Source organism: Rousettus aegyptiacus, unplaced genomic scaffold (genome assembly GCF_014176215.1).
Source record: "Rousettus aegyptiacus isolate mRouAeg1 unplaced genomic scaffold, mRouAeg1.p scaffold_m13_p_6, whole genome shotgun sequence".
NCBI lineage: Eukaryota > Metazoa > Chordata > Mammalia > Chiroptera > Pteropodidae > Rousettus > Rousettus aegyptiacus.
Window position 1 is genome coordinate 36,041,201 of NW_023416309.1, and position 24,336 is coordinate 36,065,536.

The window sequence follows — 24,336 nt, forward strand, 5'->3', positions numbered from 1 at the left end:
GTTATTTTAAATCTAGTACACAAACCTAAAATCTAGCTAATAATACCTTTTTTAAGGTAAATAAATTTTAGGACACCTGACTTTATTCTGACAAAATACTGATATTTTAATGTTTCGAAGTCCATAGATAACTGTATATTTGTGTTATAAATGTTCTCAAACATATTTTCAAATGATTTCATGGTGAACAGCTATAAGAGATATCTACATTTATGTTTGGGCATAAAACATTTATCTACCTTGTCAATTTCTATAGGAAAAGAACAAATTCAGATTATTTAAATTCTATGTATTTGTTGGAATATGAGCTCCACAAAATAGGGGATTTTATTTGTTTTGTTCACTGATATATCCCATGCCTAGAACAGTGCCTCGGACATGTTAGATGTGCATCAAATATTTTATAAAATATCGTTTTTTTGAACTCTTTAGATTTAACTCATGAGAATTTAGAGTTTATATTATTTCGGGATTTCATTTCTTTATATAAAATTTCCATTGTACAACTGATTGGAGACTATTTTAGATTTCAAAGTTTGGAATTTACACTGAAATTATCAATGGTAAATCAATAATAAATTATTCCTGAACTTATTAGTGTTGAATTACCACTGTAGGAAGAGTTAGGTAGGTCAGCCTTTCAACCTTATTCCCACTTGTGTATGCAATGGGTAGCAGAAGAATTTGCTCTTAAAGGGGACGGGACAGTCCCTGTAGGCACTTTTGCTGAAAAGGCAGGACAGTGTACTGGAAGGCTTTTGACATCTGGGAGGAAGAGAGAGACCCCACATCTTGAAGACTGGTACAAGCTCAGCTTGTCAAGCTGCATATCTGACATTCCCTCCTCGACAAATCCTGGTGGCAGAACACGAAGAGGAAATCTACAAAATATATATAAGTTAAAAAGACATATTTCTTTCAAAAGATCAATAGTAAGACTCACACATGACTTAACAAAAATAAAGAAAGAAGAATAAAGTGAAATAATATCTTAAAAGAAACTAACCTGGAATGCTATAACCAACAAAATACCCTTTAAAAATGATAAAATAAAAAAACTGTTTAGAAAACAAAAATGAAGAAAAAATCACCACCAACATACTTATACAAAGAATTGCTTAAGGAAGTTATTTAGGCTAAAGGAAAAATGATATGAGGTGGAAGCACAGAAATACAGGCAAAAATTAAGAGCAACAGAAAGGATAAATACACAATCAATATGGAAAAAATCGTATTCCTATATTGTAACAATAATAACTTGGAAAATAAATATTCTTAGGTGCTAAAAATTATAAAAACAAAAAATTAAACACCTAGGAATAAATCTAAAAATGCAAGATCTCTACATATCAAATTATATACTGTTTATGAGAGAAATTAAAGAAAACAAATAAATGAGCAGCTACACCAAATTCATGGCTAGGAAGACTTATTAATGAAAACATGTCAGTTCTTCCCAAATTGACATACAGATTGAGTGCTGTCCCAGTGAAAGTTTCAGCATTTTTAGTAAAGATTAACCAGCTAATTTCACATGTACATATAATTGCAAAAGGCCATGAATAGCCAAGAGAATCTTAAAGAAGAACAAAGTTGGAAGGGCTAGACCTACTATATATCACCTCTTACTCTTTGAATAAAATAATTATTACGATAAAATGATATGGCTTTTGTTTCAAGATAGACAAATAGACCAAAAGAAAAGAACAGAGTTTAGAAACAGACCTATGTACAATTTATGACAGAAGTGATACTGCAGAGCAGTGAGGAAGCATGATCTTGTCAATAAATTGTGCTGAGTCAACTGGGTATTCATACAGACAACAGTAGATCTTGACTCCTACTCCTAGCTACACATACCCAAATATCAATTTAATATAGATTGTAGACTTGGGTAAAACAATAAAGCTACTGGAAGACAACAGGAGAGAATATCTTCATGATCCCGGGGTCATAATAAGGCAATATTTCTTAAACTGCACAGAACAGTCACTGATCACAGTGAAAAAGATTGAGAAATTAAATCTAATTAAAATTCAGAACTTCTCTTAATAAAAAGACACAAGAGAATAAAAAGACAAGTTTACCAATGTTATTTTTACTTTTAAAAAATAAGCTATGAATACGTGTAGAATCATTTTCATCAACTGATACTTTTAAATTAGATTTTAATTTTGTGATGAGTGTAGATCACATGAGGTTGTAGAAAGTAATAAAGATCTTGTGTACCCTTCAAAGGGAACACGTTGCAAAACTGTGACACAACCAGAACATGGGCATTAATATAATCCACCCATCTTCTTCAGATTCTCCTGGTTTTACTTTCATGAGTGCATACGTGCATGTGTATGTAATAGTTCTATGAAATTTTATCATGTGTGATTTCATGTATCCACCACCGCAGTGAAGATGTAGAGCACTTTCCTCACCACAGAGATCTCTCCTGTTGTCCTTTCATAACCATTTTTTCCTCCCTCCTCCCACGTCCTCTCTCCAAGATGCATTTTTTAACCATCATTAATTTTCATAGTAACCATAATTAAAATAACTAGGTAATTTAAATAGTAGTTCACAAGCAATTATCCAAAGAAATCAAATAAATGGTGTCTACATGTTTAATGGAAAACGAAAGTTTAGTAGCTCTGGAAGAATTAATTTCCTTGCTTATTAAGAGATTAATAAACAATGAATACATAATAGAGTGAAGAAATACATTTGCATGTTGAAATCTTTAAAAATAATTTTCTTTAGCCATAAGCATTAATAGCAAGCACTGTATTAATTACACACTGCCTACTATTCCTAAACAGAAACTATTTATGATGTTATCTTTTTCCTTAATGTAAAGGGATATCTACTTCTTTTCTTTTTTGCTTTTCTTCATTTTACTCTACAGAAAAGACTGCTAATTACTGACCACATATCCATTCTCCCTTCTCTCTTGAACAGAACCCCAACGTAGCCAAAAGGTGGCATTTCCAGCCTCCTCTGCAGCTGGTTGGGGCTATACATGTAGTTTTGACCAATGAGATAAACATTAAAGAATTGAAGGGACTTTGAGGGAAATCTGTTAAGAAATGAAGATTGTTCGCTTTATTCCTTTCTTCTCCATCCTGCTGCTTAAATTTTGAATGAGATGGCTGGAGCTTGAGCAGTCATTTTGGAACATGAGAAACATGCTAAGAAAAGGCAAGCAGCAAAATGGAAGAAACCTGGATCCCTAACAACCATGGAAACTTCATGGCTGCCTAGGACTTCCTACCTCTGTATTTTTCATATATATGAGAAATAATTTTATAAAAGGCACTAGCTATTTAAGTCATAACATATTTTAGTGGCTTACTTGTACTTTCATAATAATTAGAACTTTGAGAAACTAATTCACATGATTACTTTAAATATATTTACATATTTAATCTAGAATTTCTGCTAGAAACTAAACCAGAAATTACAGTAGAATTTAACCTAGAATTAAACTGCAACCTGTGTGTTGGCGTCTATTGTCTTTGTTCATTCAGTTTGTGATCTTCCTCGTTATTGGTATGATGACTTTCGGTCAAAACCTGTACATTTTGGATATTACATTATGAGACTCTATCTTTTTTAAACCTGTTTCAGCTAGCTTACTCTGACATTGCCACTGCTCTATCAGTGGCAAGAGGGAGCTGCCTATGAGTGTCAGCTGGCAAGAGAAGTCTAGTTCCTCATTTGGCCTCCGTTGGCACAGGAGAGAGCAGCACTACTTGTTGCTGCTGGGTGGGGGTGGGAGCCCACTTCCTCCAAGTCTGGGATACATAAGGCAAGAAGAAATCCCAGAAACACACCACCATGTCACTTCTAGGACTCTAAGGTCCCTAGCTAGTCTGCCTTCTTCCTTCCACCTTTTAGATTCCTCTTATTTTTAATATATATAATGTCCAGGGGTTTTAGTTGTACTTACTGACGGGAGTATGAAAAAAAAAATGTATCTCCTCCATCTTCCTCGAAATTGAAGTATATACCTGTTTTATTACAGAGCAGAATGACCAACTCCCTCATGCTGCCATAATTAGAAGTCTCTCTTTCTACTTTTGTCTCTTAACTTTTTTTTTCCTTCTCTCCACTTTTATATTTTCTATCACCAGTTTAACTAATAACCGTTCTCAGTGATCTAAGTTTAAAAATCGAATGTAACTTTTTTTCAAAGCATTCTTGTTATTTACTGATATATAACAAACCATCTCAAAATTTCAAGGCATAAAATGATAACTATTTTATCATCATTACGAATTCTCTGGGTCAGAAATTCAAACAAGATACAGCATAAATGACTTATCCCTGGATGATGATGTCTGGGGTCTCAGCTGGCGAGACATGAACAGCTGGGGGAGACTTTAATGGCTACAGTCCAGAATCACCTGCAGGTTTCCTCGCTCACCTTTGTGGTACCTGGGCTGAAGGGTAGGCTTATTTGGAACTATTGACTGCAATGCCCAGTGAGGTCTCCTGCTGTGTGAAGCTTAGGTTTCCCCACAGTATGGCAGCTTCAGGATAGCTGGACGTTTTAAATGGTGGCTCAGGGCTCCAGGACTGAGTGTTCTAGTGAACAAGGCTAAACCTGTGTGACTTTTTCTGATTTAGCCTTACAAGTCATATAGAGTTATCTCCACTGTACTCTATTGATTACAAGCCAGAGAGTATATGGACCCCTCCCACCTCTCTGTGGGAGCTATGTCAAAAAAATTTGAGACCAATTTTTTAAACTTCCACAAAAATATGCAAAAATTTGAATATCACTTTATACAAAATATATCAGTTAAAGTAAATGTAAAAGTTTTAAATGTTTTCAAGAAATTATTTTTCTTCCATGTCCAAAATTATCTGTTAAATTCAAAGGTAAAATGTAAATGATAATTAATAAATATCAAACTTTAAATTAAATATATTTTAATACAGTTGAGACTTTCAATTCATTTTTTGAAATTTAATTCAGTTTTATTAAATATGTCTATAACACTAAAACTGTTCATAATCGTAGTCGCTGGTGTCAAGAATAGGTGTTGTATTTCATGCATATTATATCTTGACTTACATATATACGAATTTAGGATACTATTAATTGTTTAATACAGCAAATTGCTCCTCAGCTGCCGTGTACAACTGTTGTGAAAACTGTGCTAAATCGTGAATAGTGGATATAAAGAGTTCAAGCAAATGAACACTCTGCTCTATTGGAAAATATTTCACTATTCAAAAATCTATTGCAGTCATGGTATTCGAGAGGAAAGTTATGATAAGCTAATTTTTTTCTTACTTAATTACTTCTCCAACTTAAAATCCTTCTCATACTCTGAAGCAATGTACCTGTTCGATATCAGTAGTGCCAAAGTCCTCAATTCTTCATTCGTACACAGTCATCTTTTCTTTCATGGACACAGGGCCAGAGATGTGGCAGGGCATTTTTCTGGGGTTTGAATCATAGCAACAGATGTGTAGGATTGTGAGCTGCCCAGTGCCATCACTGAGCACTGGGGCCTGAGTGATAGAAGTGCCCATGTGACTGTTACCAAATTCATCATTTGTGGGTTTCTGGTTTATGGACCTTTCTAGCAGGACTAGGGCAGGGTCCCCTTGTATGGTTTGAAGGTGGTGCCGCTTCTCTGGGAGCATGAACTTTCAAACTTTTTCTGTCTAGTTGTACTCGCTGATAGCTCTAGTTCAGAGTTTATAATCCAGGGAGATTCCAAGAACATGAAGCTCCTTCAACAGTGTTGCCAAGCCAACTGTGCCCTAGTCAAATTGTGGGATTTGTTTGGGCAAAACATGAAGCTCTAACATGTGGAGATGTAATCATACTTGGTACTTACAATGTTTCCTGACCTTTAGATTTGAGTCATAGTTTTGGTACATTGAAGTTTCTTATTTATTTGAGGGGGAGAAAGTGCTCCTTTAATCAAGAGAAACTCTTGTATCAACAAGCCTAGACAACTTCCAAAATGTAAGACCTTCATTTATATTTATTCTCTAGAAATTTCTTTTCTGTATCTGAGAATTGTGTACAGAATTTAGTCTAGAGATGACCTTAAAGTCTCTACCTTATGTTTTCAAGTTGTCTAGGAATTTCCTCTGGATAATTCATATGCAATTCATACTTCATAATCATAAAGGTTTTTTAAATCAATACCTATTCCTTTGTGTGTGGAAAGATTCTCTCACTAGTCCATTAGCCATGTGAAGAATTCAGTCTCTCTACTCTCTCTCACTATTTACTGGTCAAATCAATATTGACAATCATATCATTATCAATATTTACAATTCATTTAAGTGCAGGCATTTTCTTCTTTTTTAAACCTAGAAATGGCATCTTTTATTGTTACTTTGTTCATGACTATTTACATCAATTTTTGGATCAATTTGTTCATAGATAAAGAAATCTAAGATAGTAGCAGACAGGTGGTAGAGTTATTTTAATTGTGTTTGGGGCTCTCTTAGCACTCTAAAAATAACAGCCAAATAATATTATTTATCCATTTTATTACTCCTAACAGTCTGATGCAAAAACCAAAACCAATCTGGAATTTCCATATTTGTAGTAACAGTTGTGTAAACATCAGAGTATTCATATAAGCATTCTATATCAATTAAATTGAATATCTCTTCCAATAAAATTTTTTTTTAATGCTAATATGATTATTGTTGTTTTAGGCGTTACAAATTCAAGTAATCTTTAGCAAGTTTAGGAATATAAAAATAAAGGCTATCTAACCATTATATATATTTCATTTTACTTGAATTCTCAGTTCTCCAATAGTCTCTCTCTCTCCACATATCAGATAGTCTAGTATTTTAAATGGCATTCCTACCAATTATATTCAGAGAAACACAAATATGGACAATGAAAATTACCTACTTGGAAAATGGCTTATCATTTTATAGAGATTTTTTTAAAAAGTAGTTTTCTTTAGCTTTATTGGCAGGAAGGTATACGCAAAAATTTCTTTCCTGGAGTAGTCATTGCTGAACTAACTACTCATCTGTTATACTTCTTATAGAAGTTCAGGAGGGTAATATCTGTTTCCTCAAAATGGTGTGATAATAGAGTACTGCAGATTTCCTGATGTGAAACAAAGAGATAACAGCCAGAAAGCTAATTAAAATAGATAGACTGACTTTAAGGAAAAGGGTGAAGCCTTTTCCTTCCTTACACTTTTAAATCTTCCTGCTCTCACCCATTGCAAAGACTTGAAACAATAAAATCAGTAATAAGAATGATATCTTTATGCTCACTCTTATAAAATGGGCTATTTTGTTTCCTTAAGAACTTGGTCTCTACCTTCTTCTACCTTGTCGTGTGTGGGTAACTGCCAAATGCTTATTTTCCTAGCGGTGGTACATTTAAAAATCTCCCTCCCCCAAAAGTATTTTTTGAAAAGGGTAGGCCAGCTAAATGTGTGACTACACTGATTAGGATCTTAAGGAAGTAACAGTATGATAGCCTTAAAGGAAATATTGCCTTTTGTTTTATAAATTTCTCTGAGTTAGTGATATTCTGATACTTGATTTGTAACAAGGAAGAAACTCTGAAATCTCCATTTAGGAACAATAATTATAATTTCATTATTTCCTTGGATGTGATGAATGCACATAGACAATGTTCTGCCCAGTATTTCTTACTCTAATTTAAAGGCGCCTCCATCATTAGGCTTATATTCTATATTAAGAGGGAAGTGAAAAGAGAAAGAATTGCAAGCTTAATCATAATTACTGGATCATCAGAAATGTCAACATACATAAGGATAAAAGAGGAAGTTGGTTAAAAGAGTAAAGCGCACTGTCAAAAAAAAAAAAAAGAACTCGTGAGGAATGAAAAAAGAAACAAGATGAAGTCAGTATAGCTAAGCTGTTTTAAAACGAAGTCTGGGTCGTCAAGCTGACAAAACTGGTTCGGACTAAAAGGTCTGAGGCATGTGGAATAGATTTTATTTTACTTTAACTAGGCTAAGGACTTAAACTTTTGAACTCTTTAGTCATGCATCAGTGTCTGGAGATATATGTAGATACTGTAGATAACTCTATGAGAAATTGAAGAAAGACCGTTCACATGTCTGGATCACCTGACGTCCATTATCCAGGCCACGGGACATCTGGAAGATTACTATCAGACCAATCCGGAGGCTAAGAATGTAGAATTGATTCTTCTCAAGAATCAGTACTTTTTACTCTAAGAACCCTTGCTTTTCTTTTTTCTTCGAAACACTCTGGGTATTGCCTAGTTGTGTTTCTAGTTTGCATACCTTAAGACCCTTGAATAAATTTTTGCCATTTATTTTTAGTCAAAGCCTCCTGACTCTTTATGCTCAGTTGATACCAGAGAAAAAAATGACTATGACTATTAGAAACTGATGAGTAATTAATTAATTGAATGTAGATTTTTTTTGGTGGGGGATTAGTAGTAAGAAAATAATCGTATGTAAATACATATTATTTATTTATATTGTCTCATTTAATAAAAAAATTTGTGGTGATAGATATTTGTGTAAATGTCTTCCTAATTGAAAAACACAATGAAACAAAGGAATTTTCTTCCTTAATATGGTTAAAAGTGGCATTGCTTCTCATCTGAGACAGTAAAGGTATGCTAACAACTCACATTTTTAATGATAATAACTTTGTAATTACAGAGCATTTTCACAATAGCTTTGTTAGGTCAACAGGACCTTGTCCTATCATAAGGATGGGGAAACAGCATGAACTGCTAAGTGACTTGACCAAAGCGGCATCATTACTGATTATTAGAGCCAGAACTAGAACTTAAGTCTCCTCTCAGTTTAGGTAGTGCTCTTTCTACTGCTGGACACACAGATAAGTTTTCCAAGGTCTTTTCAAGTCACAAGTTTCTTCGGTTTTAGAGAATATGTAAATGTATCCCAGTATTTCTATAGTCAAATGGTGCTGTCTAAGATTTTAAATATAGAAGTTTGGAACTGGCGCAAGGTAGGTGTACCGGATACTCTGTTGGCTCCATCGATCTGCTGTTTATCTCTCTCCACCCTTCTCTGTGTGCTGGGAGGTCATCCCAAGTGAACTGTATAAATGGGCTTCTGGTTAGGTTCGTCAGAATGGAGATGGGTGGAGAGCAAGATTGGGTATTTAGTCTTCAACTCCTTTCCTGCTGGGCCACAGATCGCCAGGAACTGTGCTCTTTAACTGAAGGTGTAGCAGACTCTGTGGCCCCCACCACCCTCAGTCCTCACCACTTCTTAGACATGGTGGTGGCTTCTTCTTGTGTAAATACTTGCGCACTCAGCCTGAGGCCTTTTTCTGGTCATAGAAGCATGCCCAGGCCATGCACAGGGCAGGCTAGAAATGCTGGACAGTCGATATCTCCAGGGAGCTGCCCTTAACCAATAATATATGGGAATTAGTGGAAAAACACCTTCACTTCCTCTCGCCTAGGTTGGGACAAATCAGAGCTATGTTTTTACCATCTCGCAGAGGTCCCTATCAATAATGAGTCCTGATTGCACTCAGTGCTGATCTTCTAAATCAATGCACCCTGCATTTGCCTCTTTCACTGCCCTATCTCATTTACCTAGCCCCTTCCAGTGCCTCCTGGGATTGCTTCCTAAATAAATTACTTGTGCTGAAGTCTTAGCTTTAAGGTCTGCTTCTTAGGGACCCCATCCCAATATAGAAGCTACAGTTCTTGTCAGGCAACTGTCTTCTATAGCCACGGCTTACCCTTTGAGTTGCAGGAACCTCTTATTTCCTCTCCTTGTCTCTTCAGGCCAGGTACAGTTCTGGATACCCGCTATTGCCAGTCCCCAAGTGATTCACCATCTCATGTACGCACACCTGCAAGACAGGCTTGTCAGTGCAGTCTTTATGTCGGGTGGCTCAACAACGGATATTCTTTTAGTTAAGAAGAAAATGAGAATAAAAGGAGTGAACATCTGTCTCTATCTCAGAAGCATACTTCAAATTCTAGAATTTTTATGAGATATGTCGTGAGGCAATTAAATGATCAAAAGCCAGCAATGATTACAATGTCATTGCCACCATAAGGTTAATAAACACATCAGGGTTATCAACAGGTTGCTCTTCAGGATGTTTTCCGTTTGCCAAGAGCTGGTTCTGCCCTGGCCATGATCTTCTTGGAGATGAGTTCTTGCAGTTTCTCTGTAGTGCCAATATGATCACATGCTAACCTCATGCCTCTTAGTTTTCACAAAAGTGCTCCACACCCAGCTGCCTGATGTGTTTCATTTTACATCTCAGGCATCGCTGTGACAATGTTTGTACTCATTTGTAGCAAAAACAAACTTTTTCTTTTTACATATCAATAAAAATTTGGAGGGACTGCTGGGGGGGGGGTGGCATTTGACTTCTTGAGTACAGTGGTTGAGAATCCCCATGTTAGGTGTTTTAGAAGATAAGATGAATAATAAACAGTTCCTTTCTTCCAGAACTCAAAGTCTAGTTGTGATGGAGGGCGGGATAAGAATTAAAGGGAAACTTGGGGTGGGAAGCAATAACATCAGCGTAATTGGCAGGGTACTTTGTTAAGATGTTAATTAGCATGAGTTCCCAATCTTACCCTGGCACAAGGTGCCTAAAGCGACAGGGTAATAGGTAAGAAATAAAGGGATACCTTTGAGGGCCAGAGGAGAGAGTGGAAATTCTGGATAGAGGCTGGTGGGCCATGAGTAGGGGAACTCTCTCTTATTCCGTGGTCTTATCGTAGTTGGTAATATCTCAGAAAAGACGGCTGTATGGTGCCTGAGGCGGGCTCCACTTCTGGCACCGGGATTTCCAGCTGAGGCAGAACTTCCTCACAGCCCTTCCCCATTTCTATTTAGCATGGGAACAGAAAGCCTGTTACATTTCAAGACTGGGCAGTGAGACTATCAGAAGGATTGAGGTAGGTGAGAGATTCGAAGTCCTTCCCCCATTTTCTGATCCTCACACTTCTCCCAGATTCTGATGTAAACCAGGAGGATAAGGGGACTCCAGTGATGACTGTGGTGGACTTTCTTGGTAGCTCAGGGTAGCTGAGATGGATTTAAGTTGATACAAAGAAAACAATGATAACAAAACTGGGACACCATAATGTGGTGGTTTATGATAGAATCTGTTCTATGCATAAATGAGGCAAAGCAGAATATGACAAGGGATCTATGGGAGACCAAGCGATGTAGCATAGCTATAATAAATCATGGCATATTATTTGCTTTTTGGGAGCACTGTAGTTCCTTTTTCACAAAGCCTTTTTCCGGGTAGGCAGAGGAAGGAACTAGAGGGCAGTTAAACAGAGAAGGGGGTGGGTGGGCGGAATTATTTCCTCATTGATCTCTTCTGGCTTGTTTCTATTTTATTATAACACAAAGCACAGGAACAAATAATGTACATGTGGTAAATATTTATGTTAGTCGAGTAGTAATGAAGTATTTTCTGATAATTCTTTCTACATTCCCCTAGTTGTATGTCATGCTTTAGCATGTCTTGTAAAATCAATGTTTTCATCCTCTGGGTTATGGAGACAGAGAAAACACTGTCTAGCCTACAAGGCGTTATGGCGCACAGTGCAGATCCCTTTGCTCCCCCCATCTCTCCCTCCCACAGACACCTTTCTCCAGCGGCAGTTTCTCTTTCTCATTCCAGAGGCTTCAGAGCAAAGAGCTCTATGTAATTTCTATTTTTCCTGGAAGAAATTATGGCGAACAGTCGAGTGGGTAGGCTTAGAGACGTTTTCTTTATATAGTCTGTATATCCTTGATTCTAAAACACTTGATTAATACAGATATTTAATGTTTTGAAATGAAGAATGTGTCTTGCAATCAATGTCAAAAGAAATCTGTCTGTTTCCAGGCAGAACTGTAAGTGATGCTGTGTTTGTCATTGTGCACGAGCATGCTTAGTGTCGCGTGGAAGATCTCTTTTTATTTAATTGCCAACTCGGATGAGTTATTTCTAACAGTTCTTAATGTAGGTGAATTTCAATTTAATTCTAGATTCCCAGCTGGTTTTTAAAAAACTTTTAAAGATTACATTTCAGCAAACCTAAACTTTTTAAAAATAAAGATTGCCTGCTATATGACAAGTGATTAATTTAAAAGCAACAGGGATTGATTGTCACCTACTTTGAGCTAGATCAGAAAAATCTCAGAGTTGGGAGAGATTACTGTGATCAATTCCCTGGGGAATGGGCCATCTATTAAAAGGTTCTAACTAACTTTTTTCTCTAAAATTGTTACAGAAATGTTTACTATTTAGTAGAAGTAATAATAAAAATGTATAAAGAAAAATCAGTAAACTTCTTTGCCTCCCCTCCATTCATTGCCGCTCTCCATTTCTCCCCCAGAGCAGGAGGATCCTTCCATGTCTTTTTCTTGCTCATACATGATGGGCATATGTAGGCTTTTGTTTAAAAATTGCGATGATTATATACTAATCCCAAGACTACCTAGAGCAGATTCGGCAGTGCTGCACTCAGAAGCCCTCAGATCTCTTTAGTATTTCTGTGCATACCGGTTCCTGGAATAGTTGTTCTTCCCACAGCCTCTGGCTGTCTCTTTGTGAGCAGGCCCTCAGGGTGCTGGAAGATGGGAACTCACAGGCCCACAGGCACTGTACCTTTGTTACCATAGCTTGTACTCACAGGATCCCAGAGGCACCTAAGAAATTATCCCCCACCCTGCAGCCCCGGGTCAGTGACTGATAAGTGCGAAGTATGAACTCTCCTGCTCTCTTATCAATATAATTTAGTCAATAATTTCAGGTAATATTCTAGATTTATTTTGTTTTTGACACTAAAAACAGTGCTAAATATACAAGTTTGTACAGACTGTCTCTAACTTACAATGATGGGAAAAGGATACATTTAGGAGAAACTGTACTCTAAATTTTTATCTTTTTCTTGGCTAGAAATATGCAGTACAATACTCTCTCTGTGATCCTGGGTAGCAGCAGTAAAATGATTTTGTCCAATTGCAGGCTAATGTAAGTGTTCTGCGCACATTTAAAGCAGGCTAGGCTAAGCTATGATGTTTGGTGGATTAGGTATATTAAATGCATTTTTGACATGATATTCTTAACTTATGATGGCCTTATCAGGATATAACTTCATCGTAAGTCAAGGAGCATCTGTACATTTATCTTTATGTATTCAGCAAACATGGAGTTTGTGGGTAAAAGGCATCCTGTACTTGAGTCTACTGAGATTGAACCAAGCTACTCGCTACAGTGTTAAGACAAAGTGGTGGACCTAGAAGTCTGAAGAGGGACCTAAGGGAGGGAGCCAGGCAAAAGAATTTTGTTTCTTTCTTTCGACAAACATTTACTGATCTCCTACTCTGGGTAGTTCTGTGCAGGGTCTGCATATTCCATAGAGAATAAAACAGAAATGATTCTTGCCCTCTTGGAGCTTGTTTGGTGGGGGGAAAAAGACATTAAACTATGATCTTCTAAGTAAATGTTTGCAAATTGGCTAAGTGCTATGAAAAACAATAAAGGATGATCTGCAAGAATATACCTAGGGGTCTAATTTAGAATGGCAGATTAGAAACAACTTCTCCGGGGAAGCGACAGTTATTAGAAAATAAAAAGTTTAAAAATTCCAATGTTTAGATTGCTAACAGAATTCTAAAATTCATTCTAAACGATTTTATTTTGTATTTATTAGAATTGGATAGACTCGAAATTAAGTTTTGCTCCAGTTAGCAATGACTGTAGAATGGCCATCTTTTTGCTAAATCCCTCAGACACTCCCTTCTCTAGTTTGTCCTCTCTACCCTGCCCCACCCATCCTTTCATATTTATCCTATTTTTAAAATTGTGATAATATTTGCAAGATGAAATTTGCCCAGCTTCCAGCTCTACCTTTTTCCAGGCCTACATCAGGCTAAGATGCTAGAAAGAGGTCTTCCATGAAGTGGTAAAAAGTGACAAAGAGGTGGTGAAAAGTGACAAAGATCCTGTGATAGAACAACAGGAGATCTATCTATAAGAGGTGGCCATATTAGCAGGGGAAATGTTTGTCTCAAATGTATCATGCTGAGGTATCCGGAGGGTCCAAATCCTACTACCACTACCGGTCTGTAAGAGGGAAACTGAGATTTTCAGGATAGGGCAAAAAGGGAGGGAGTGAAAATTAAGGAGACCAGGGACACCGGGAGAACCCCAATGCCAGAAAAGTCCCTGACACATGGTAGGTGTTCAATAAATATTTGTTAAGTAAATGAATGTATGAATGACGCCCATCAGGGCAGATCGTGCGTGGACTGATCAGCAGCCACTTGGGAGAAAGCAAGGTGCTGTTTTGCCTCAGACCTTGGACTCTATGTGTGTGCAATGATTTAATAATTAGAATTTTTTTTTTCTAGTAACATTCTGTGCCTGCTTGGATTTCTAAATTTTAAGGGCTCAGATAAGAAAACAAATCACTCTCAAGATAGGGGAAGTGTCAGATATGAATGAGGTAGGAGTTTAGGTAACTCCAGAGCCTGGGTTGGGGTGAGTGCTGAGGCTGAGTATCCAGAGCTGAGTTCAGTTTGCTTGACCAGACCAGAAATCAGTGTCCAAGGTTTAGGTACCATAATCTTCCAGTGGTTAGTTGGCTGGAAACCAAGAAGTTCTGTGTAACTAGAGTCATGAAAGGCAAATTGGGTCAGGAAAATGCATACCCCTACTGGTGACAGGGAGAAGACCTATTGTTACCTCAAACCAAGTCTCACCACAAGTAGGCTGGACATAATTATGACAACTTCCTGGCTATTTTGAATGGCTAGCTAGAAGGATAAGAAGTGAAAAAGACCTCATTTACATGTAATTTTTCTTATGGATATTTGAGGGCTATTAGAATAGCTAATCAAGGGCAGCTATTTATTAAGCACTTATGCAAGACACTGGACTAGGTGCTCTGGGATATGGGAGGAAGTGTATGGGGAGGAGAAAAAACAATTTGCAGTCAGACTCAAGAATAAGAATATGAAGTCAGACTCTAGATTGTGTATGTGAAACGTCTTATCCATGAAAAGAAGCTAGCAGTGCATTAAACAAGTGCCAAATTACTTGGCACTTATGAGAGGAGAATTATGCTCTCAGGATTTGGAGGAGGGAGGGTTAGCTGCAAGACTAATGATTTAAGGTTTGAACTAGACCTTGAAGGATGAGCTGGGAGAACCATCTAGGCTAAGTAATGATCTCAAAAATCTGAAGACTGCTATGATCTTTTTCTACTCTCCTATTTCTTCAGGTTCTGCTGGCTCCACTGGATGAAGGGCCTAATGTAAAGGGGAGCAGGGAGCCTGACTTCAGCGTTGCTTCCAGGGTTTGTCACCCTTGCTGATCTCTGCAGAGGCAGGGGCATTCACAGTAACAGGAGAGCTTCCTGCTATAGACTGGCCTGGTATTGTGGGCTATTTTTGTCTCTAAAAGCTGGGTGTGTGTCTCATGCTGTTAAGGTCTTGAACACAAGATTCTAGGGGCCATGTGTTCTTTAAAAATTTCCCGTGCTTCCTAGAAACAGCGGGGTCTGAAATTAGAAGACAGAAATTTTTACCCTTTGGAATTTGATTGCTTAGCAAGTACGATTCTAGACACTGAGGGTTGGTTAAAAGTGGTAAATTTTTCTTAACTCCAACTTTTCTCCTTCTCAGAGCTACTTTAAGTTCTGTGGCCATGTTCCTATATAAGGTTGGCCCTCTGGAGAAGCATGGGCATTTTCCTTCCTTTTATTATTATTTTTTTTCAAGTTGTGGAAACAGCAGTCACTTAGTCCTTCCTGCCCAACCCTGGCCCCAGAGTTTCTGACTCCTCCCCAGAGACTCTTATTTGGAAACTTTTTGAGCCAGTAGAGAATCAACTTAGAGGCTTTTTTTTTTTCTTTTTTTCTTTTTTTTTTCTTTTTTTTTTGCTTTCAGACCAATGGGAATATTGTGTATCCTGGACGGAAAGATTTGAATACTAGCATTATCACACCGAGTGTATATAGCAAGGCTATTTCCGTGTCTTGGCACACAGCCTGAGTTAACTTTGTTTTGCTGAATGTAGATACAATGAATTCTGTTTGAACAAGAAATCATGTGTAACAAATGCTTTTGCAAAACCATGTCCATTTAGCAGTTACTTTAATAAAGATGTGCTTGAGCAAGGGAGTTCAGTACAACAGCTGCAATTAAACACCTATGTAATGTTTAACTTAACATTTAAAAAGTAAACTTTTATTTTTGAAGACATTTTGATTTACGAAAAGTTGTGAAGCAGTACAGAAAGTTCCCATGTACTCCACACCCAGTTTTCCTTGTTATTAATAACTTAGAGTGGTACATTTTTTACAGTCAATGAACCAATATGATACATTATTATTAACTAATAATATTTAATCATAACTAAAGCCCACACTTTATTCCATTTTTCTAGTTTTTACCCAGTATTCCTTTTCTGTTCCAGAATCCCATCCAGGATTCTACATTACATTTAATATTCATGTCCTCTTAGGCTCCTCTTGGCTGCAACGTTTTCTCAGACTTTCCTTGCTTTTGATGACCTTGATAGTTTTGAGAAATACTGGTCAGGTGTTTGTAGAATGCTCCTCAGGTGGGATCTGTCTGATGTCTTTCTCAGGATTATTCTGGGGTTATGTATTTTGTGGAGGAGGACCACAGACAGGAAGTACCATTTTTATTACTTCATACCAAGAATATGTACTATCAAGACGACCCGTCACTGTTGATGTTCATCTCGTTCACCTGTCTGAGGCAGTGTTTGTCAAGTTTCTCCACTGTAAAATCACTCTTTCTTCCTCCCTTCCCACATTCCGTTCTTTGGAAGGAAGTCACTATATGCAGCCAACAGTGGAGTGTTACATTCCACCTTCTAGAGGGCAGAGTATCTACATAAAGTCTTTGTGATTCTTCTCAAAAGGAGCTTTACTTATTCTCCCTCATTTATTTATTTATTAAATAATTTATTTATGTCAGCACAGACTCATGGATATTTATTTTATACTTTGGGATATAATTGAGTACTATTTCATTTTCATTGTTCAAATTGTTCTAATTTTGATTATTGGGAGCTCATACAGTTGGCTCCTGTGTCAATTTGATATACCCATCACTGTGGGGGTTTTTTGATCACTTTCTTCTGGCACTACAAGATGCTCCAGGCTTACCTTGTGTATTTTCTGCCCCAGTCCTAGAATCAGCCATTTCTCCAGAAAATTCTGGTTCCTTGTATTGAAGAATTATTTTAGAATACAAAGATCTAAGGGCTAGATGTGTTCATTGCTACTTGGGTATCATTGCTTCAAATGCTTAGAGTAAGGAAACAAACAAAGATTCTAAACCTTATGTACACACGACAATAAATATTGCCATATTTATCCATCTGTATATTACATTAAACATGAGTTCATACTGTCTCCAACTCTAATCTGTTACCACATGGATCATTTTAACCATCTCCCCTTATTTGTCTGTAACCTTCCACTGTTAACAGTGAAAACACTGACTCCTATCGCCATCCACTTACTTAATTGTTTGATTTTAATATACATGCATAGTGCTCTCAGAATTATGAACCTGTATCCCCATGGGAAACAGCTTCATTGAATAATGTGTACAGTTCCTTTACTTTTAGTCTTACAAACTTTACTCATTTGTAAAAGTGACTTCAGTCAGCATCCTTTTCCCCTACCTGCATCAGTGAAATTGTTTCATACATTTGTAATACAGTTAGGTTCTTTAGTCACAATCTACGCTCTATGCTGAGATCCCTTAACCTCTTGAATAATATTCTAATAATTTGTGAACGGTCATTCTTTGTCCCCTGAAGTTCTATAGATTTGACAACTACACGTCATTATGTTTCCACCATTGTAGTATCATCCTGAATAGTGTCGTCCCCGGAAAAATCCTCTGCACTTTTCTCACCCAACCCTGCCCCCACTCCAATGAATCTTTGGCAACCACTGATCTCTTTACTGCCTATTTAAATTTGACTTTTAAAAACATTTTAAATTAAAAAATATTTTTAAAACAATTTTGGAGCTTTTATAAATTAGTTGGGCTTTTATAGAAAGTGAGTACTTTCTTTGGAAATAAATGTCTTTGACCCTAAAGAAGTTACAGCTGTTATGAGTTATCATACTTCAACTCGTGGATTTGGGGCTTACCTTCTGAAGCAGTAGTAAAATAATATCATTTTTAAGGAAGTGACATTTCACTCATCATCTCTGCAGACCTTAAGATATTTAGAGGAACTGGGGCACTTGGTGGGGTAGTGGGATGAAGGAGGCAAAGAGGATGTTTCAACAGAAAATGTAAGAGATTTCAGACTTCACCAAATCCTGGGATCAGGTTAGATGGAGACCTGTAGTGTAGACCCTTCTTTTCAATTCTGCAAACTCCTCATTAAATCTCCACTCTGCTTAAAGTTGCTGTGCTATATGCTCTAGTGCCACTGTTTGGTCGCATACTTCCCCTTTGGAAGAGCTGGCCATGCTGCAACATACAAGGATTTCCCTAGCTCAGAGTTTAGGGTGATTCCTCTCTGACTGACCAAGGCCAATGGCTTATCCTGGAAAGACAGAGACACAGGCTACCCCAGGTCATACTTGACTCTCCATTCCCCTCTCTCAAACATGGCCCGAGTTCCACAGTTGCTGTTGAATATATAAAGTCACTTCAAATTTAGGGAAGAGAGTGGAGAGGTCCCTTGTGCTATAGAAGGAAAGACTTCTGCTCTTTTCCCTCAGGTACCCTGGGTTACATCTGAAAAATATATAGAAAAGAGACATGAGAAGACAACATATTGTTTAATCTGAACATATATCTAGCATACACGTGAACAGTGTCCGCTATGTCCTAGGGTGTCTTTCGGACGTTCTCACATATTTATTCTTCCCTTTCCCCTACAATGACTCTGTGAAGTAGATCAACAAAAAACAAAAACAAAAAAAAAAAAAACACCTTATTTTATAGATTCAGAGAGGCTGACTAATTTGATGGTAGAGAAGTACAAATTCAATCGTGTTAATTTGTGTTTCTCTTTTGATAAGACATGTATGTAGTGCTGATAGACTATCAAAGCACAATGTCAAATAGTGTCAAGTAAATTTAATATGATTTTCAAAATGTGCTGGCAATTTTCATTGTTGAGTATTCATATATCAACACCAAATAATATTGACTTGGTATCTTTGTTTATAGGAGGATTTAAGAAGGTGGGGTTTCAGGTCAATTGCTCCATGGGAGGAAAAAAAGTCTATGAATTCCTGAGATTAAATTGGTCAGTTGCCATATAACATGTAATATTTCACCATATGATTCTTTTTTTTCTTTTTAAGCAAACGAAAATGACAAAATTTAATAAATAGTTATGTATGGGAACACCACATACATCAGAGAGTCAGAGACCCCACATGCAAGAGAGCTCCCTAACCCATGAGTCTTGAAGTACTGTGATTTAAATGCCTATGGCATCCCTATCAATTGTAAAAACCCGCATCTTATAGTCTTCTCTTAGCCTTGAAACCAACTATGAACAAGGACTGTTTAAAAAATATCAAAAGGCCATAATGTTTTGAACACTACGTCAAAGAAATATTTTAGCATATTCAAATACGATTTAAAAAATGAATGGGTAAATAAATGGAATCGACAGAACCTATCCTTTTGCGCAGCAGTTTCCCTGGACATTTATTTTAAGACACATAAAACCAGAGTACCTCTTTCCATGAGTTTGATCAATAGAGCTCTGTTTTAATGGAGAATTGGAAACAATGTAGAGATCATAATGCTCAGCCTCCACTCAATCCCACCAGCCACTCACCTCCAAGCTCCCAGTGATGCAGAAACTACCATCACTGTTCTGTCTAATCTATGTAATTCCTGTTTGGTCGCTGTTGTGTATATAGTGTCTCAAATCATCAAATCGCACTGTGGATATTGCACACTGGACAGGAAAACACACTGTGGCTATGGTCCTTCTCTTACCAAACTTGAGGGGTTTGCCCCTTGGGGTGTTCATTCAAGGATGAGCCAGTCAAAACAGTCGTTAGTTAGTTTTATTCGCTCGCAGCTAGTAAAGGAGACAAGGAATTCACATCTAAAGCTCTGTCTCCCCTAAAGGAGGCTTACTTATTGCATATATACATGATTTGGTTAATTACATGTTGATTTCTTCTTTGCAGTTGGTTACTGTCAAGCTCAAACTGTTTACAGCTGAGTCTGCAAAATACTATGCTACATTTTAACATTTAGCAAGAATAACATTTAGTAGGAATCACCCAGACTTTGAGACCTTTGTCTTAACACTCCCTGATTTCTACATCTAATGTTAAATTCCACCAAAAAAAAATCCAAGAACATTTTGATATTGGTGCCTGATTATCGTGCCACAGAAAAATTGCAGTGAATATATTTTTCTGGTTTACATTGGTGTAACAGCTTTTTAGCTTTGACCAGTTTGTTGTTCACTTACTTTTCTTTTTCTTGCAAATAATCTCTTTTGTCTGACTATTTGTTCTTTAAATGACATGCTCAGCCTATCTTGTGATGATTGCCTTGCCAGATTATAGCAATTTTTTAGACTGAACCTTGCCATCTCTCAACTAGCAAGCCAATTTTGCATATGGCTACTGACTCAGTAAATATTCAGTCATGTTCCTTAAAACCCTAAAACAATTCTCTAAAACTATTGCCTGTTATTAAACAATCTTCTACTTTTCACCTAAGAGTCTTTTAAATTTCTTATTGCAGGAAATTTCAAACATACAAAGTAGAAGAAATAGTAAATCAAATTTCCAAATTTCCATCATCCACTTTCAGCAATGATCACCTCGTCTCTAAACTTACTTTACCTGTAACTCCTTTTCTCCCTTTTTTCTCTTGCCTAAAAAGATATATCAGATAAAATACTGCTAAGAGCAGTGTTAGAGAGTCTACTGCCTGTTTTCCTCCAGGAGTTGTATGATTTCAAGTCTTATATTTAAGTCTTTAATCTATTTTGAGTTTATTCTTGTATATGGTGTAAGAAAGTGGTCTAGTTTCATTTTCTCGCATGTACCTATCCAGTTTCTCAAATACCATTTATTGAATACATTGTGTTTACTTCAATGCATATTCTTGCCTCCTCTGTCATAGATTAAATGAATACATTAGCGTGGATTTATTTCTGGGCTCTCTATTCTGTTTCATTGATCTATGTGTCTGTTTTTATGCAGGTACTAAGCTCTTTTGATTACTACAGTCTTCTAATATAGTTTAATATCAAGTAGTGTGATACCTCCAACTTCGTTCTTTTTAAAATTGTTTTGACAGAATTTAAGGTCCAAATATTACATTTCATTGGTACGTCTTTTAAATCTCATTTAGTTTATAGGTACCTCATCCTCTTTTTCTTCCCTGCAATTTATTTGTTAAAAAATTGAGTTGTTTTATAGTGTTTTCTCCAGACTAAATTTTACTGATTGGATTCCTATAGTGTCTTTTAACATGGTTTTCTGTGCCCTGTATCCTGTAAACTGACAGTTAGATCTAGAGGCTTCAATTTTTTTGGCAAGACTACTTCAGAGGGTATGGCGTGTGCTTCACACCTGCAGAAGGCCTGCGATGAATAGTCGTACTTCCTTTATGACATAAGCAGCCATTGTTGATTATTGCTTAGCTTTATTACCTTATTAGGGTGTTTGTATAATGTTGATACTCTAATGCTATCAATTTTTTTCTTTCATTGTTGGTATACTTTAAGGAGAAACTTTCCCTCATCAACTATTTGGTTGTCTTATTTTATAGTTTGTTCAGCAAAGGCATGTTGAGAGTTGATATATCCTCCTTTTTTTTACTTTCCAGAATAATGAATTGGTTCCAAAGGTGAACAATGATTTCTTTATAGTATCTTTTTAAACACCTGAGTGTCAACATATCTGATATGTTTCAATCAATTTCAGTTATTATTTCTTATTGCTGCTCAATTTTTTAATGCTTTGGCTAGTAGGAGCCACTTGAAGTTGGCTCCTGAGTCCTTTTGACACAACCCTAGTAGGGTTAGATAGTCTCCTTGCTTTCTGGTGTGACAAAATATTCCAGCCTCATCTTATGCCTCAGATTTGAAATCATTTTTTCCAAAGAGCCTTTGGTTTGTTTTAGTGGAAAATAGTATTTAGAGGTCACAATCTTGTGCTGAGGTAGAAGGTAATAATTGAGTAAAGATTTACAGGGAATGAGGGAATGAGCTATGGGATATTTGGGAGAATAGCATTCCAGGAAGAAGGAACAGCAAGTATAAAGACTCTGAGGCTGGAACAGAGAAAGCAAGAAGAGAGTGGTAGGAAAGAAAGTCAGAGAGGTGAGGGGGAGCAGGCCAATTAGAAGGGCTTTAGTTTTGCTTGGAGTAAGATGGGAGCCATTGGAGGGATTTGAGCAGAGCAGTGGCAGGATCTTTTGTTGTTTTTCTTGAATCACTATGAGTTCTGGGTTGTGAATGGACTGAACAGGGTTAAGAGCAGGATCTGGGAGATCCTGCTCTTATCTCACTAAACCAGGTAAGAGATGATGGGTTTTGGACCAGTATGGTAGCAGCAGATGTAATAAGAAGTGATCAGGTTCTGGATATATTTTGATGATGGACTCTAAAGAATTTGCTAAAGAATTGGACTTGGATCGTGAGAAAAGAGTATTCAAATGTGACTTTAAGGTTTATGGTTTGAGACATAAGTGAAATTGTAAAACATTGTGAAGATCTGACATCTGAGACTGGCATCTCTCCTGTGGGGCAGTGTTATGTTTGTGGAGGGAGTGGAGGAGTGAAGAGGGGTTAGGCAAAACTTCACAGAAGACTAGATACTGAAGTTGAATTGGGAAGGATGTGCAAGAGGATCAGGTGAACAAGAGGGAAAGAACATTCTGAGCAGAGGAAACAATTTGTATAAACACAGAGCCATGAAAGGATATGGGTCTGGAATTAAAATTCGTTTTTGAGGTTCAGGGACCTACAGCAGGAAATGAGTCTAGAAAGGTAGAGAGAGACTTTGGTATTCCACGATAAGAATCTGAATTTGATTTTACAGATGATAAGGAGACTAGAATTTTTAAAGCTTGGGAATGACGTTATCTGGTATGCATATCAAAAAGGTTATCTAGGCAGCAGAGTGAGAGAGAATGAAGGTGGAAAAAATGAAATTTCAGTCATTCTAAGATTGTATCAAACACTATTTTACATTAAAAGAAAGGTGAATATCTTCATTCCTTTCTAACAGGTCCCTCCCTCTCTCTGAGTGCAGTTTCATTTCCCACAAAACTCTCCCATTACAAAGAACAATAATATAAATAATGATAACTTTTAGTTTGGATAAATTCTCAGCCTTTAAAAAGGTGTGCAAAACCCCATCTCTTTTGTAATTATTCTTAGATAAATAAGAAGTAATATTTACTTAACTATAGTGTTTCGTGATGCAGAGGAAGGTGTGAACACTAGATGATATGATTAAACTGTAGCACAGAACATGTTACCATGAAAAAGTTCAACGTCAAAAGGGTCACATAATATGAGTTAAGTGCTAAACTGTGCTTCTATTACTCTATATTCAACTCTGATAGACTCAAATTTTTATTAAGTGCTAGTTAATAATATTTTACCACTTCTGGCTGAACCAGAAGTTGGGTGTTCTTGATAGCTTCTCTATGGTGAAATCAAAAAAGATTGAGTCAATTGTCGAAGTAAATTTCTGTCCTCGATGTGAAGTCCAAGTATAACTTGATAGGAGTCTTTGGATTTTAATTTTGTTTAAAACAGAGAACTGTTGTCCCAGTGCCCAAAGTAAGGCTCTCCTTGACATGTTCAGGTGCTAGTCTGTCTGTTTCTTTCATCTAACCCCTCACCCACTCTGGATCTTCCCCTTAATCATTCTTTACTCTTTCTAACTTTGATGGTCTGTTTTCCATTCTGTAGTTCACAGGACGTTCTGTGGGCCTGCTTTTTTTCAAAATTTTCTCCAAAACTGATGCCAAGACAGTCATATAAACCCATTATAAAAACTGTTGATTTTTCCAAACATCCCATTTTATGTGTCTTAAAAACAATTTTAGCACAATAGGACAAATATCAAACCAATAGGCTTTATTAGAGATGGAGTCTAAACTGGCTCTGGAAAAGGCATCTATTGGATTTTTTCATTTACTATAATTAGTTATTATAAATTCGGAGTCCTGTAGCTATGAACCATTTAGTAAGATAAAGTCTTGCTGTACAGACCCAGATTTATTAAAGCATCAAACATTTATTGAGCACTATGTGCCAGGAGCTATGCAAGGTAACAACAGAGATGCCTAGACTAAAAAATTATTAAAGTTTGACGGA

At 36.8% G+C, this 24,336-nt stretch overlaps 1 protein-coding gene across 3 annotated transcripts in view; it reads left to right on the forward strand.

Moving 5' to 3' along the window:
* The first annotated feature begins 10,823 nt into the window (after positions 1 to 10,823).
* The window catches only part of ENTPD1 (ectonucleoside triphosphate diphosphohydrolase 1), a 98,430-nt gene continuing 84,917 nt past the window's right edge, over positions 10,824 to 24,336 (forward strand). The window contains exon 1 of one of the 3 annotated variants that reach the window (XM_016164174.2): positions 10,824 to 10,900. The gene's annotated coding sequence lies outside the window, so the exon portion shown is untranslated. Of the gene's footprint in view, positions 10,901 to 15,289; positions 15,308 to 15,367; positions 15,386 to 24,336 lie in introns of those variants that run through there. The other 2 variants (XM_016164177.2, XM_016164175.2) reach the window with 2 other exon arrangements.